Source organism: Hemicordylus capensis, chromosome 2 (assembly GCF_027244095.1).
Source record: "Hemicordylus capensis ecotype Gifberg chromosome 2, rHemCap1.1.pri, whole genome shotgun sequence".
Lineage (NCBI taxonomy): Eukaryota > Metazoa > Chordata > Lepidosauria > Squamata > Cordylidae > Hemicordylus > Hemicordylus capensis.
The window spans coordinates 144,522,153-144,537,493 of NC_069658.1; the positions used below are offsets into that span (position 1 = coordinate 144,522,153).

General features: G+C 47.5%; 1 long non-coding RNA gene across 1 annotated transcript in view; it reads right to left on the reverse strand.

The window, feature by feature from the left end:
* Positions 1-2,266: 2,266 nt before the first annotated feature.
* LOC128346312 (uncharacterized) overlaps positions 2,267-15,341 on the reverse strand; it is a 36,931-nt gene continuing 23,856 nt past the window's right edge. The window contains exon 3 of the long non-coding RNA XR_008316893.1: positions 2,267-3,894. This is a non-coding gene — a long non-coding RNA (uncharacterized LOC128346312). The remainder of the gene's footprint in view (positions 3,895-15,341) is intronic.

Here is a 15,341-nt window from a genome sequence, read left to right on the forward strand (position 1 = left end):
AAGAATTAATCAAGTTACATGTCTTTCAGATTTTCCTTGTAGGGTATAATGGAGGTTTCTGCAGTCCCATAACTCCACTTGAGGGGCACTGGGGTGGCCCAGAGCAAGTGGCGGTGTAGTGCACATAGGGTGCCAACCACCCACATGGGTTGTCAACCCATGAAGTACAGGGTTTTGTTGTTCTAGAGGTGTTCTAAGAGTAGATTCTCTAGTAGCATATGAGAGTGGATTCATGGTTTTTCATTGAAAATCTCACTTGCTACCAGAGAATCTAAACTCAACACCTCAGAAACAACAAAGCCCATTACCCCAATGGGTTAGCAATCCAGGGGGGTGGTTGGCACCCTCTGTGCACTACACCACCACTTGCTTCAGGCCATCCCAGTGCCCCCTAGGTGGAGTTATGGGGCTGCTGAAACCTCCATTATTCCCTATGGTGAAAAATCTTAAAGATGCGTAAACCTCAAAAATTCCTAAGAAATCAGCCCTTTGCCCTATTTGGAATCTGGGTGAACCACCCTTGGGGCACTGCTACCCAAACCACTGTTTTGCCCCTGAAGCCCCATATAAACAAGTTGAAAGAGTGAAGAGAATGATGAACAACAACGACACTTAATTTATTGGCACAGTTATTTGAGAATTTTGCAGCTGGTGTGAGCCTGTTCCCTGTGGCACTAGCACAGCAGCACAACCCATTTGTGGATTCAAGCAACCTTTCAATAAAAACACTCCCTTCCCATGGAACAGTGACCACAGGTCATTTGAGATAGCAAGGTAGACCAATGAGCCAGCGTGGTGTATTGGTTAGAGTGCTGGACTACTGTAGGACCGGGGAGACCCAAGTTCAAATCCCCATTCAGCCATGATACTAGCTGGGTGACTCTGGGCCAGTCATTTCTCTCAGCCTAACCTACTTCACAGGGTTGTTGTGCGGAGAAACCTAAGTATGTAGTACACCGCTCTGGGCTCCTTGCAGGAAGTGCAGGATATAAAATGTAAATAAATAAATAAAAATAAAATAAAACTGCCTTGGTACTATGGAATAGCTTCAAATGTTTTTAATTGAAGTGGAGTGAGCCGTAGCCCAAACAAATCAACCTACTGTTCAGAATTGTTGAGATTTATCATCACCGCATTTAAGAAAGTGCAAAACCATGGATCATGGTTACAAGAAAGAGAGAAGCAACTAAGATTCCTGGGGATGTCAATAAATTGACAGGGATATTCCCCACCCCACTCCTTTTGTCTCCTGTAGTCCCATGTTGATGACCTGTCCTGCAATGGCAAAAATTGTGAACCCCTGGCTTAGACATCATGTCCCACCAAATTACATTGTGGCCTAAATTACATTAGACTGCTCAACTTGGGCATCAAAACTTAGACACCACTATAACTCATAAAAATCAGAAGAAACAAAATAGCTCTTCAAAAGACCCCTGAACAAGTCAAGAGATTCTTTCTAAACCTTTGGAAAGAAACACCTGTGAAATTTCAGAACTTTCCTAACCAGCTTCTCAAAAAGCTTCTCCACACAATTTATACCATGGCTTTTAGCAAGAGCTTTGGAATTGCATTGAGCTCCCAAAGATATTTGGGTATTTCTGTCTCAAAATGCTGTCTTCCAAATCCCTTTGCAAGGTCAGTTTGCATTTCAATCACACTGAATACAACACATACTTAACTAAACCATTCAACAGCTTTTTGCATATCTTATCTTCTGCTAATCACTCAGTGCCTCAGCTGGAGTGTAGAGAGTCAGAGAAGTCAATTTGAATTGCAATGCTTTTCCGAAGAACAAAGCATTCTGCCTGAAACACAGTCATTTTGATTTGGAAACAAAAATATCTGTTTTTTAATTCTTGATTTTGTTTTGGTTACAAAACCTCCGAAATTGCCATTTTCAGGCACAAAACGTTTTGTACCCAAATCGAAATGCACAAGCCTAATTCTGAATATATAGATCAGCTCTTAGGTACAGAAGGCACAGGTTCCAGGATGCAACGTGGGTGTAGCCCCAGGTTAAGTTTATTCTGCTTGCCAGTACATCCCAATAGACTGAGAACATCTGTGACTGAGCAGGGCTAGGACAAGTAGAGGTCTGTATATTGGTGAATACACACTCGCTAAGGAAAGCTAATGGAAACCATTACTACTAGTAGTACTACAAATATTTATATGCCATTTTTCAAACAAAAAGTACTCAAAGCGGTTTACATAGAAAAATAAATAATAAATGTAATAAGTAAAATGTATCAATAAATAAATTTATTATTAAAATAAATAATGCAAAAGAAAGGAGACTAATGTGAATCTATTAATAACCCACTTCACATGTTCTGGGTTATGGTGTGATGATGTTGCAGATATCTTCCTCTGTTATGCAAAATGGCCTTTTCTCTCCAGACTTGATCTGCACAACAGACTAAGGCCCAAAGTTTGGCCGCCAAACTACATATTGAATATAGTTTTATAACTGTTTCCCTCATGCACACAAAGAAAACTTATGTAGATTTAACTAAAAGTTTTATTCAGCAACAACCCCATTTTCTCCTTCCCCTCCCTTTTCCTTTCTGAAATAAATAAATAAATTAGGGATCCCCTCCAGGACAAACATCCAAACAAAACACAAAAGATAACTAAACAGAATACAACACACATGAGATCTGATGTTTCTCTCCTGGCTTTTGTTTATGGGTGGGTTTGTGGTGGTTTGTTTTTACTGAAAGGTTGCCATGTAGTACTGTCAGTTGGTTAGAGCAGCAGCAAAGGTGAGGGTCTGTTTCACTCTTTCCCCTGAGTCATTTTCTCCATCAACATTCTCTCCCTCCCAGCTTCTACTGGCCTCATTGGAGGGGGCGGGAATACAGGTACCTTTAATGGTCATTATTTCTCCTCAGGGAACCCTCTGAACTATGCTTCTTTGATGAGAGAGCTTTGTCCATGGGCCCCACCCCACCTTTTAAATAAGTGAGTGCTCTGCGAAATTGCACATTCCTTTGCCCATCCCAGCATGCCAGGAGGCAATTCTTTAGTCACACAAGTGCTTGTTTGAATCTCCTTCGACACATGTCACAGATATAGTAATATTTATGCTAATATTTGCAGCACACATTAGAGGAATGGTCTGGATGACCACAGCCTGGTGTGCCAGGAGTGGAGAACAGCAAGCACACTCATGGAGTGCTCACTTCCTTGTCTCATAGGGTTGAGCTGGCAGATGAAGTATTGTGTGAACAGTCAATACTTCCTTCTGAGATGAAGATGCATGGCCCTTAGGGACATAGTTTTGGGAGCCCCAGTGAGCTTCGGAGGGAAGGGGAGATCAATTTAAAATTTCCCTTCTCCGGTAACACATACAGCACATTCACTGCAGGCACACTTCCATAGTCTGCATATCAGTCGTTATTTTTTATTCTGTCTCTCCTACACTCGAGCTGGCTTACAAATACATACAATGCAATGACAATGAAGTATAGCTAAACATGAAGCGACAATTTAGCAGACTAATATCACATTGAGAGTATTTTAGAACCAGGTTATATTGGTGTAAAAGCAATATAAGTTGGTTGTGTGAATGTGCCTATGTTTTGGCACTGGGTGATGAACAACAGGGTCCTCGTGAGTAATAGGCTTCTGACTGTTAGTGGCTATCCCAAGGCAATCTTGAATGTGTCTCATACACCTTCCTCAGTAGGTGTCAGACACGGTGCAGTTTGAATTTGGTCAGAGAAAGTGTGGAGTTTTGGAGGTGTCTGGGAAATGCAGCGTAGTAGGTTTCGGCTATCAGAAGCAGCTTTTTTATATTTCAGAAGGCTGCATTTTTGCAAGAGCTGTTGATGATTGCTTCGGTAGGTGACTCCCTGCTTGCTTCTTACCTTCTCAACCTGTGTATTTCTGAACAGAGACATTAGAAAATGAAATACAGGTCTCCAGTATTCTCCCTTGACAGAAGAAATACATTGTAGATTCCCCTAATCACCACTTGGTGACAGCACTGCTCTGCAAAAGTAGTAATTGTGTTATTGATCTGGCTGCAGATAGGTAGAAGTCGAATAAGGGAGATAAGGATGATTTCATGTAATTCCAGTAACACACGGAGGTTTCCCAGACTGGGGAATTTATGTTGGGAAGAAGGGGTATAAGTTAGAACAAAAGTATAAAAAGTACATATAAGCACATACAAGTACAAATAAGCATAAACAGGAGTAAATTTGGGCTATTCACATTGCTGCTTTTTATAAGGGTTTATTATGTTTCATTACAGTTTTTCAAACACTGGTTTGTTCACACAGCCAACTCCCCTGATCCATGCTGCCCATTTCTGGCCAACAGGACCGTAGAGGAGGTCTTTACCTCCTGCTTCCGATTGGCACATTCACCTGTGCCCAAGTAGTGAAGAGAATTGGGGGCGGGGCTACATGTGTGTGCACATGTCTGGTGCCTGGGGATCCCCCCACCCCCTGCATGTAATTTTCTGAGCCTTTTCTCATGATCCGTGACAGTGAGAAAGGGCTCTAGGGAAACTGGGGAGGGAGGCTGCTAGCACTCATCTCCCTGCAGATGATTCCTCTTCTCTTCCTGGGCAGGCGAATTGCCCGTCCACACGATTGCCAGTAGCTGCCAGCAACATGGAGGGTCGGGGAATGGGAAGCGGCACCCCACCACCCAAAACTTGCAAGTGCGTGGTGCATTGTGGGGATTCCCCAGATGCCGGCCGGGGACCCTGCGGTCCCCCAAGCCTGGCTACAAGCAGCCAGGGCTGGCAGATGACCAAGAACATGAGGTTAAGAGAGTACTGGCTCTCATTTTGCAGGAGGGCTCCACAAGCGGGTTTGCCACTGCCACTGCAGCCACTTGCTTCCTGCTGCTTCTCATGAGCAGCCAAGAGCGGGCTTGGCTGCCTTGGTCTGCTCTCGACTGCTCGTGAGAACAGCCTCTCTGTCTTCTAAACCATGTATATCTTCCTGGTGTTCATGAGCAACAACGACGGCATGCTAGATCAATGGGAAGCTCCACCTACTGTGATGGAACACTAACTCCAAAGCACCTTTTGGTGTCTCACTTTGGGGTGAGGATAGGGGCGATGGAAGTTCCCTTCTGGAATGAAAGTGCTTTCCATTCTTACTGTGGCCTGGAGATTTTATTTATTCGTTCTTATGCCAGGACACCAGGACAGGAGAGCAACTGGAAGATCTACCACATCACGACCTCATTGAAAAGGGTATCTCATGGGACAGCAGGAGAGGCACTACCCAGACACCCTCCCCACTATCCAGACACAACCACGAAACTGTTATTACTTCTTTCACCATTTATGAAAGGAAACATTGCTGGGCAGCTCTGATCTATCAGTGTCCTTGTACAAGAACACCATATTGGTGTGTGTGTGTGTGTGTGTGTGTGTGTGTGTGTGTGTAAATGATATATAGGATATATATATATAAAGGATATAACTTAAAGGATAACCAAGTGGAAGGGAATGTGAATACACATCCTTCCAGTGGAAGGATACACATCCATCCATCTTTGCATCTGAGAGCCATTTTGGCTATGGGCATGGAAGCTTGCTGCTGGCATGAATCTCCTTTGCTGATGAATGTGAAAAATATAGATATAGATATAGATATATAGTGAGATAAGTTTTCAAGGGCTAGAACCTACTTCATCCAATGAATGAAGTGCTCCAAAAACTTAACAGGTACGACATACATGTCTAGGTACATGTAAGTATCTATCCAGGCTCAGAGGCAGAATGCCTTACAATACCAGCTACAGAGGAGCAACAGCAGCAGAGGGGACATCCTTCATCTCGTGCTTGTGTGGGCTCCCCAGAGGCATCTGGTGGACCACTGTGGGAGACAGGATGCTCGACAAAATGGGCCTTGGGCCTGATCCAGTAGGAACAAGAAAATGTTGGTGAACCCCCTAGGATGGACTGTATGTTCATACAATTCTTAGGAGAGAGAGGCAACCCCAGTGAACAAGTAACTCAGGCAAAAAGGATATATTTTGAATATTCACACAATAAAAAGCATCAACAACAAGCATCCTTGTGTGAAAAAGTGAGGCGATTCTCACAACTGCAGGAAAGCGGGCTAAGGGAGCTGAGCCCACTTTCCCACAGTCGTGTGCTGTCATGGGAACCACACAGCTCCTGGCAGCAAACCTTGGAAAGAACTGCTCTGCTAACCCTGTCTAATTGATCGTGTGCCACCACGGCGCAGCTCTGTGGCATGGCAACACACTGGTAGACCTCCGACCAGGAGGCTACAGTAAGCCTCTCAGCCTCGGGGTCTCCCCAGGATGCACACTTGCGCAGGGCTTCCTGGGATTTCCAGGGCCCTGGCGGCCCCCGATCCCTGCCACCCCTACTGGCTCTGTGATGGAGCTGGTAATCATGTGAGTGGCCAATCGGGCCACCCAGGGACGGCTCCCTGCTAAGCCTGCTCTCCCCGCTCACCACCTCGAGGCACTTCACTTTGCTCGTGTGAAGCGCCTCAGTATGTGAAACCTTCATTCCATAACTGGTGGCACCTTTTTGAGCAGCAATAACTGCAACTAAACTTGTTCTGTAACTGTGATTAGACTCTCACATGTGATAAGTCTTATCACAATGTGATAAGTTGCTCACATTGCCTTGGAGGAATCTTGGCCCAAGGAAGCCAAGCTTCACCCCTCTTTCACCCTGTTCACCTTTCTTTAAACCGTATAGGGTTGTGCTCTCCAGCGCAGAAAAGGGGAAACCAAGGGAAGTCTGCCAGTAGGTTTTATAGACAGGGCTTTTAATTCAAATCCACTCTGGATTTGAGTGTGCCAGTCCACTTATTAGTTTTGTTTACCCCAACATCCCAGTGGGCTGTCAGGGACTAGTACACACCCTACTCTGCTTTTCCCCAAATTGCTGTTAAAAATTACTGCACATTCTTGCTTGGCCTGAATTATGTCTGGGGTAAAAAAAAATCCACACCTTTTTTTTTTTAAGCTGAGCTTTCTGGTATTCCCCACCACTTCCCCCAAGATGTGTGGAGTGGCCATTGGCAGTAATTTGGCTTTTTTCACAACACAATGAAGGCGAGTTTGACAGCTGTGTTGTCTGCTCTGAATGATTTGCAGTTGTGGGCGCCGGGGGTGGGTGCGGAGGTGGACACACAGAGTTCAGATCGGGTGCCAGCTATCATTACTTCCCATCTCCCAAGCACTGAGCAAAACGCTGTCTGAATCCAACTGAAAGCCAAGCGAGGGGGCTGGAAAGGGGAGAAATGGCTCCCCTCCCTCCTCAGAGGATCTGCTGCCGCCACACAACAAGCAGAGGAGGGGAGGAGCATGCAAGATGCTGGTTCTGCATCACTAGGCAGTGTGTGATCAATGTGCATGCAGGGGGGAGGCAGGCTGAATTGGAGACACCAGGGAAAATTGAATTTTTCTGCAAAAGATTGAGTGGGGGAGCAGCTGCTTCTTCCCACTAAAGTCTCTGAGCTTTAAATAATAGATCTTTGTCCAGCCAGGATGCACACCTATGCTGGCTTCTCAGCTTACAAGCAGAAAGTTCCTTCATGAAGCCTCCTCCTCCTCCTCCTCTCCCCCCCCCCAGCCTCATCCTGTTTCCCTTGCAGTAGCACAGGTAGAGAGAGGCAGAAAGAGAGAAAGCTGCACAAAAGCTTCAGTGAATTTCAGCAGCCCCTTCTCTCCATGACAAGCCACCTGGGATGACTGCTTCTTAACCCTCCAGTGCCTGCTCTTCCGGCAAGAAGGTGCTGTGGTTCATTCCCACAGGGAGGGGGGCAGCCCAGAAGCAGCGGCAGCAGCAGTAACGAACAGGTGCCTAGCGAAGTGTCACATTGCCTCCCATTCCCCACTCTCGAGGGACACATTCCTCTCCAGAGACATCTGTCGCCAATTTTACTCTGCACACATTCCCTCTTGCTCCCTCTGTCAAACTAACAACAACCACCGAAAGGTCTCTCACCTGTGATCAGTTGGAGAAAAGACCCAGAGCAAGCTGTAGGAACAAGGGGAAAGGTTGCAGGGATTGCAGAGAGGAGCCGACCCCATGTGGACCGTCCCATCTAATCCCCAAATTAAACATCTTGCAGATCTGCTGCAAGCAGATTTGCTCTTCAGCAAGGCACGTGTGAATAACTCCCTGCACCTGCACAACCCTATACTGTACAACTCTGCCAGTTAACAATATAGGAAGCTGCCTTCTACCAAGTCAGACCACTGGTCTATCTAGCTCAGCAGTGGCTCTCCAAGGTTTCAGGCAGGAGTGTCTCTCCGCCTACCTGGAGATGCCCGGGAGGGAACCCGAAACCTTAGGCATGTAAGCATGCAGATGTTCTTCCACTGAGCTATGGCCCCATCCCCTAAGGGAAATATCTTAGAGCGCTCTCCCATCCAAATGCAAACCAAGGTAGATCCTGTTTAGTAAGGGGGCACTTCATGCTCGCTACCACTAGAGCAGCTCACCCCACCCCCAGCCAGTAGAGGAGGAAATGTGTCACTGGTCAATAGGCATGCATGGCAATCATGCAACCATCTTCCATGTGTCCATCAGTTTAGCAATAATCTATGGGGCAGAGAATGTGATATTTCCAACAGAAAGCATGTTATGGATTCAGTGCTGGGGAACATATCCCTAAATGAAGTGCAACCTGAAGACATCTGGATCATCTAGAGCAAATTTATTGCACAAGAAATGTGTAAGGGAGGGAGGGAGGGAGGGGTTCAAAGCATGTTGTTGCTTAATCTGGAACACTGTTCCCTCTAAGGCATGCACATGTGTGCATGCTCACAGATTTTCTGATGTCCGTTCAGTTAGTTTTAGATCCCGCTCAGGCTGAATTAGGAAGGCCCCACTCTGAATGCATGTGTGCACACAGTGCCTAGTTACTGCTGCCCAGAATAAAACTTATTCCACACAGAGATGAAAAAAGTTAGAGGGACTACTGATCTGGAACCCATCACTTGCGAATGCCGCATGAAAAGCAGGCTACTTTTAAAACAAACAGGCTTTCTGACTGGAGTTGCCACCAGTGAAAATATGTTCAGGATGAGAGAGTGTTAATGTGAAATATACTATCATCTCTTTGGTAGCAAGCATGAATTGTCCTCTTTGATAAGCAAGGTCTTCCCTGGCTTGCATTTGAATTGGAGACTACATGTGAGCACTGTAAGATATTCCCCATAGGGGATGGGGCCACTCTAGGAAGAGCAAGAAGATACCAAGTTCCCTCCCTGGCATCTCCAGATAGGGCTGAGAGAGACTCCTGCCTGCAACCTTAGAGAAGCCACTGCCAGTCTGTGTAGAGCAGGCCTGCTAAACGTAGACTCCCCCCATCCACTGTTTTTGAACTACAGTTCCCATAATCCCCAGCCACAGTGGCCAATAAATAGGGGTTATGTGAACTATAGGCCAACATCTGCAGGAGGGCTGAAGTTGAGCAGCCCTGGTGTAGACGATACTGAGCTAGATGGACCAATCGTTTGACTCAATATAAAGCAGATTCCTATGTTCCGATGACACAGCTCGCCCACCCAGAAAAGCACTTTGCCCCTTCTGTGCCCATGCTCAGTTTTTTCTCTGGTGCCACCACTGGTTGCCACCCAATTTTGCCAAAAGTACCATTTCATGACAAATTTGGAAGTTATTGCTCAGAGGAACATCCAAGGAATTTCAAGGCAAGAAAGCAGGGGTGAGGCACCTGTTTGGTTAAAACAAGAGAAATTGCTCGGTGGGGGGGGGGGGGTTTGGCACATCTCTGAATTCCAGCGTATGCATTCAATTCACATTAATAGCTCAGAAAAGGCAAACATAGATTTAGGTGTGAAAGTCTCATCATTTGCAAAGCAGTAGGCTGGAAAGATTTCTTCTGCAAGCTGTAGTATGAGTAGAGAGACCTGGTGGTGTGAATGACAAAGCTCTTCTTTCTCCTCCTTTTTAATGGTATGTCTGAATAATGACTCACTTTTGCACAAAGCCCCACTAAAAGCCTTGCTTGAGTGAATGAAAATGCAATTAAAAGAATTATCATCCATCACTTGGAAGCGGTGCACGGAACTGGATAGGCTCTCACAGTAAATGAGGAACAAAGAAAAGCAATGGGAGATTTATCCAAGAAATTAAAAGCATTGTGACTGTACTCAGCCAAGCAGGCATATTTTAGAGCTGCAGTGAAACTGTCCATTCTGTGCTTTGTTTTTCTCTCTTTCCCATTTTGGCCCTGGAGTAGAATCTAGAAAGAATAGAATCAGACTGAACCAGTGTAATGTGTTTTCCATGTCGTTCTGCCAGCTTGAGGTGTTTCTTTTAAGTACCCGGTCAGTGGGTGGAGCCAGGGGCAGTTTCTGACCTGTCAGGAAGTGGGATTTGGTGGGCCAGGCAGTGGAGCCTAGTGGATTCTTCAAGAGTCAGGGGGTGGAGGCTAATCAGGATGTGAGGTCAACAAAACAACTTTTAACAGATCTGTTGCTGGGGGACCTAAGGCAGGCCTGCCCCCCCATATCCCCCCCCCCTTTTTAACAGACCAATTATTTTTAAATAACTGAATTGCTTGCACTTGAGGCTTTTGAGGACCAGCAAATTTGCCCCCCACCAACATTTAGGCTGCCTACAGGCCAGATTTATAATACACACGTATCCACACTTTGGCACAAAATAACTGGTTTATTTGTCTAAATGCCTGATACTGAACTAAATTCTTGGTGGCTGGTAACCCTATCTCATTGCGGCTCTCTCTGAAGGCAGTTTTGAAAGGGCAGCTAGTCCAGAACGTGGCAGCCAGACGTTTGAATGGAACTGGCCATCCACAGCAGGTAACACTTGAGGGCCTTGCACATGATCATTTCGAGTTTGGTAGGAGGGTAGGCACATAGAGACTTGGTAATGAACAAGCACCAGTGCATTTAGGGTTAGTGACTCCACCAAGGAAATGATCAGCGTCAGTGCACCGGCCATGCCTGGAATCAGGAGCAGCAAGTCCCGCTCTGCTGCAGAAGGTCCTCCCGGAATGCCCCTGCTATACCGATATGTATCGCAACACCTCATGGTATCAGCAGCTTCCCCATGATTGGGCAAGAAGGGTCACGTGACCCACACCGCCATGCCATGTATCCTTGGGCAATAGAGGCACACCTTGGGATGATGCAGTCCCGCCCCGCAGCATGCTGACATGCTGATAGGTGCAGCCCCTGGAGACAGCCCTGAACCCCTTACTTGCATCCCTGGCAGCAAAAGAGGCCACGGACTCCACAATGACTTCACAATGAGCCAGCCCTGCTCACAGGACAGGGGCAGCTGGGAAGGCGGGAAGCACTGTCACTGGTCAGGCAGCCCATTAGTCCAATCAGACTCCACACACACACACACACCACATCCAGGTGAGATTAGGCAAGGGCAATCCCCGAGGGCCCCCTAGGATGCACCTGTTGGCCTGCATGCTGCGGGAGTAGGGCCATTGGCACAGAACCAGGGTTGGTGCTGGCCCACACCCCCAAGCAACCCTATTGGAAACCGCCCTTCCCTCATCATCCACTGTGGCCTCCAAGGGTAGCCTGGGGCACCAGCTCATCCATGTTGATCTCTTGCACCCATGCTGCCCCTGCACATAGATGGATGCCTTGCCAGTTCATTCAACATCCACCATGGCCAGCACAATGCCTTCTCCCCCAATAACTTTTCCATATCCATACAATGCTGATTTTTGGAAGGAGGCTGATGCCTTTGCTATTGAAGTTTGGATGAAAGAGCAAAGGACACCCCCCCCCTTCCCACTTGCCTTCCCCAGCCAGAGGACCCTTCCCTTCCCCCTGCCCACCCCCAAGACTCTCCTATCCTGCCTTCCCCCTTCCCCACCCACAGGACACTCCCTTCCCCTTCCCTCCTTGACCAATCTAAAGACCCACCCCCTCTCTCCCATTGATGGCTGCTCCACAGTACTACAGGCCAAGGGCGCAGTGGAGTCAGTCTGTCAACACAGCACAGGAAGCCCTGCTCACCTGCAGCCCTGCTTACCTACTGCCCCCATTCCTAGGATGCCTAGGAATGGGGGCAGCTCCCAGACGCAGCTGCACAGGCAGCGACAAGGAGGCACAGCCACCCGTCCAGCTACGTCCAGGTGTCCAGTCCACTGATCATCGCCCTGTGGCCTCGGGGTCTGGGGCTGGATGTGCTTACAGGCTCTGCCCATTGGGAAACATTGCCCTGGGTGGGCGGCTGCAGGGAAGGAACATAAGAACACAGGAAGCTTCAAACTGAGTCAGACCCTTGATCCATCTAGCTCGGTATTGTCTACATAGACTGGCAGCAGCTTCTCCAAAGCTGCAGGCAGGAGTCTCTCTCAGCCCCATCTTGGAGATGCCCAGGAGGAAAATTGGAACCTTCTGCATGCAAGCATGCAGCTGCTCTTCACAGAGCAGCCACAACCCTAAAGGGGATTATCTTACAGCGCTGACATGTAGTCTCCCATTCAAATGCAAACCAAATAAAGCCCTGCTTAGAAAAGGGGACAATTCATGCTTGCTACCACAAGATCAGCTTTCCTTGGTCTGCTTGGGGGATGTGCTTGCAAATTCTGCCCATTGGACAGCACTGCCCTGTGTAGGCAGCAGGGGAGGTTGTACTACAACTGCCATCAGGCACCCATGTGCTCCCCTGGGGTCCCAGCACCATGGTAAATGACCAGATGGAGTGCACCCTGTTCTCCCTCCTCCCCAATGTTCTCTCTATGCCCAGTGCTGCCTTTACGCCTGGCAGTTCCGTGAGGAGCTCCTCATAGCTAAGACTGGTAACTTGCAGATGCATCTAGTGGTGTTCTTGGTTGGTTGGTTGGTTGGTTGGTTGGTTGGTTGGTTGGTTGGTTAAGTGCCATCAAGTCAGTGTCAACTCTTAGCGAACTCCTGGAGCATTTCCACACAGGGCTGTTACCCCAAATCTCCTTCAGAAGAGAGAGTGTGTGCTCACACACTGGCCAGACATACCCCAAAGTCCATTCAAGATCTTTGGAAGCACCCTCCACACAAATCGGGCTTTGAAGCTCTTCTCGCGATCAGTGAGAAGAGCTTCTTCTGGGTCCGCGGGGAGAGCAGGCTTAGCCCACAGACGATCAGAATGAAGCCCTGGGCGGCCAGATTGGCCACCCATATGACTGCCAGCTCCATCACGGAGCCGATGGGGGCTGTGGGGATCGGGAGCCACATGGCCCCTGGAAGTTCCAGGATGCCCCGTGTGAGCACATGAGCAAAATATGAGCAAAAGGATGAGGTTAGCGTAGTGCTTGCTCCGTTAACCTCGTCTAAGGGGAGGGGTACTTAGCGAGGTTTGCTGCTGGGAGCCGCACAGCTCCTGTTGTAGCATATGATCACCCAAAAGTGGGATAGGCTCCCTTAGCGGGATAGGCTCCCTTAGCCCACTTTTGGGCAATTGTGAGAATACCCTGTCTTCCAAATTCTACCTTGTCTCGCTATATTTCCAGGTTTTGAAAATCCTGGTTCTAGTCAAGTTTTTCTTAAAACACCTCAGCAAATGCCAAGGAGAGGCACTGACTAGAAGAGAATTGACATAATCCTCAACGTGACAAGAGGAAAGCACTCTTTAGGAATGCAAATAGAACTGCCTTGGCGAGCTGCGGAGAGTGGAAAAACCAGTTTTCAGACAGCAAACTCTTTGAAAGTTCTAGTTGCAAAACCTCTGTGTATGCTCAAGCTGACTTTTGTGAACAATGTTAGTCACACCACACACATGTTGGGGGAAAGGGAAGAAATCTGTTAGTGTATACAAATGCTCCCGGTCTAGGACATGAGGTTTTGAAGGCAACCTTGAGGCTCTCCACACGAGCACTGTGGAGAGCCATACCGGGCTCTGCGGGGAGAGCAGTTACCCCGCTCTCCCCGCAGATGAGCAGGGAGCCGTCCCTGGACCGCCGGATCGGCCACCCACACAGCTACCAGCTCAGTCACGGAGTTGGTAGGGTTGGCGGAGATCCAGAATGCCCCGTCCAAGTGCATAGGGCATCCTGGCGAGACCCCCAAGGCCAGGAGGCTGCTTGTAGCCTCCCGGTCGGGGGTCTACTCGTGTGTTGCTGTGGCGTGGAGCTGCATCATGGCTGCACATGATCAGTCAAGCGGGTTAGCGGAGCGCTCGCTCTGCTAATTTATTATTTATTTATTCTATTTCTATACCACCCTTCTAAAATAGCTCAGGGCAGTTTACAATCTTGTTTAAGCGAGGGGGACTTAAGAGGGGTAACCACTGGGAGCCGCATAGCTCCTGGCAGTTCCCATAACTGCAGGAAAGTGGGCTGGGCTCCCTTAGCCCGGTTTCCTGCAGTCGTGAGAATAGCCTTATTGTGTTCCTCCCCATGGCGCTCCCAAACACTCACTCGCTCTCTTGCTCTCTCTCACTCTCGCTCTCCCTTTCCCCATTAGCTAGACGGGAAACACAGAGGAATGCAATGTGAACCTGCCCCAAAAGAAAACCGGAGAGCAGAGGGGAGGGGCTGCTTCCCTCATGTCTCGAGTGTAATTCAAAGTGGCTTCGCTCAACGTTTACCCTGAGAGCTGGCAGCGATGTGTGGGGACGTTCCTGGTGTTCTTAGGAGCAGCTATTCAGCCAGAAGCCCACTGTTTAAAATCAACATTCTCAATGAATATGAAAGAAACAAAACGTTTGCCTGCAAGCCGTTTGCAAAGTAGCTCACTTGTCCTCTGTGCATCTTAAAGGTGCTAATTGTTTTCTTTGTCAAAAGTTGATGAGCTCCTTGACCCAGCAATAGGCTTGAGACATGAATAAGACAGGACTTGTTTCTTTTATTGTGTTTTTAAAGCTGGCTGGTCTTGTATGTGAGGGGTACTAAACTTCAATTTCTTTCTTGTTTGTTTGTTTGTTTGTTTGTTTGTTTGATTGATTGATTTCTGTACCGCCCTTCCAAGAATGGCTCAGGGTGGTTTACACAGAGAAATAATAAATAAATAAGATGGATCCCTGTCCCCAAAGGGCTCACAATCTAAAAAGAAACATAAGATAGGCACCAGCAACAGTCACTGGAAGTACTGTGCTGGGGGTGGATATGGCCAGTTAATCTCCCCCTGCTCAATAAAGAGAAACACCACATTAAAAGGTGTCTCTTTGCCAAGTTAGCAGGAGTTCCTTGTAAAAACAGATATTTTTTCATAATTTTAGGTTGCCATATATTTAAAAAGAGCTTTGAAGTCATACTCATTAGTGTTGGGGGGGGCAGTTAATCAGGTGAAGTTAATCACATAAAGTTTTCTCCAGCTTGGACATACAGTAAGAGGGAAGGCATGAACAAATATCAAGGACAAGAGAGCCTCTGAGCATATACAGA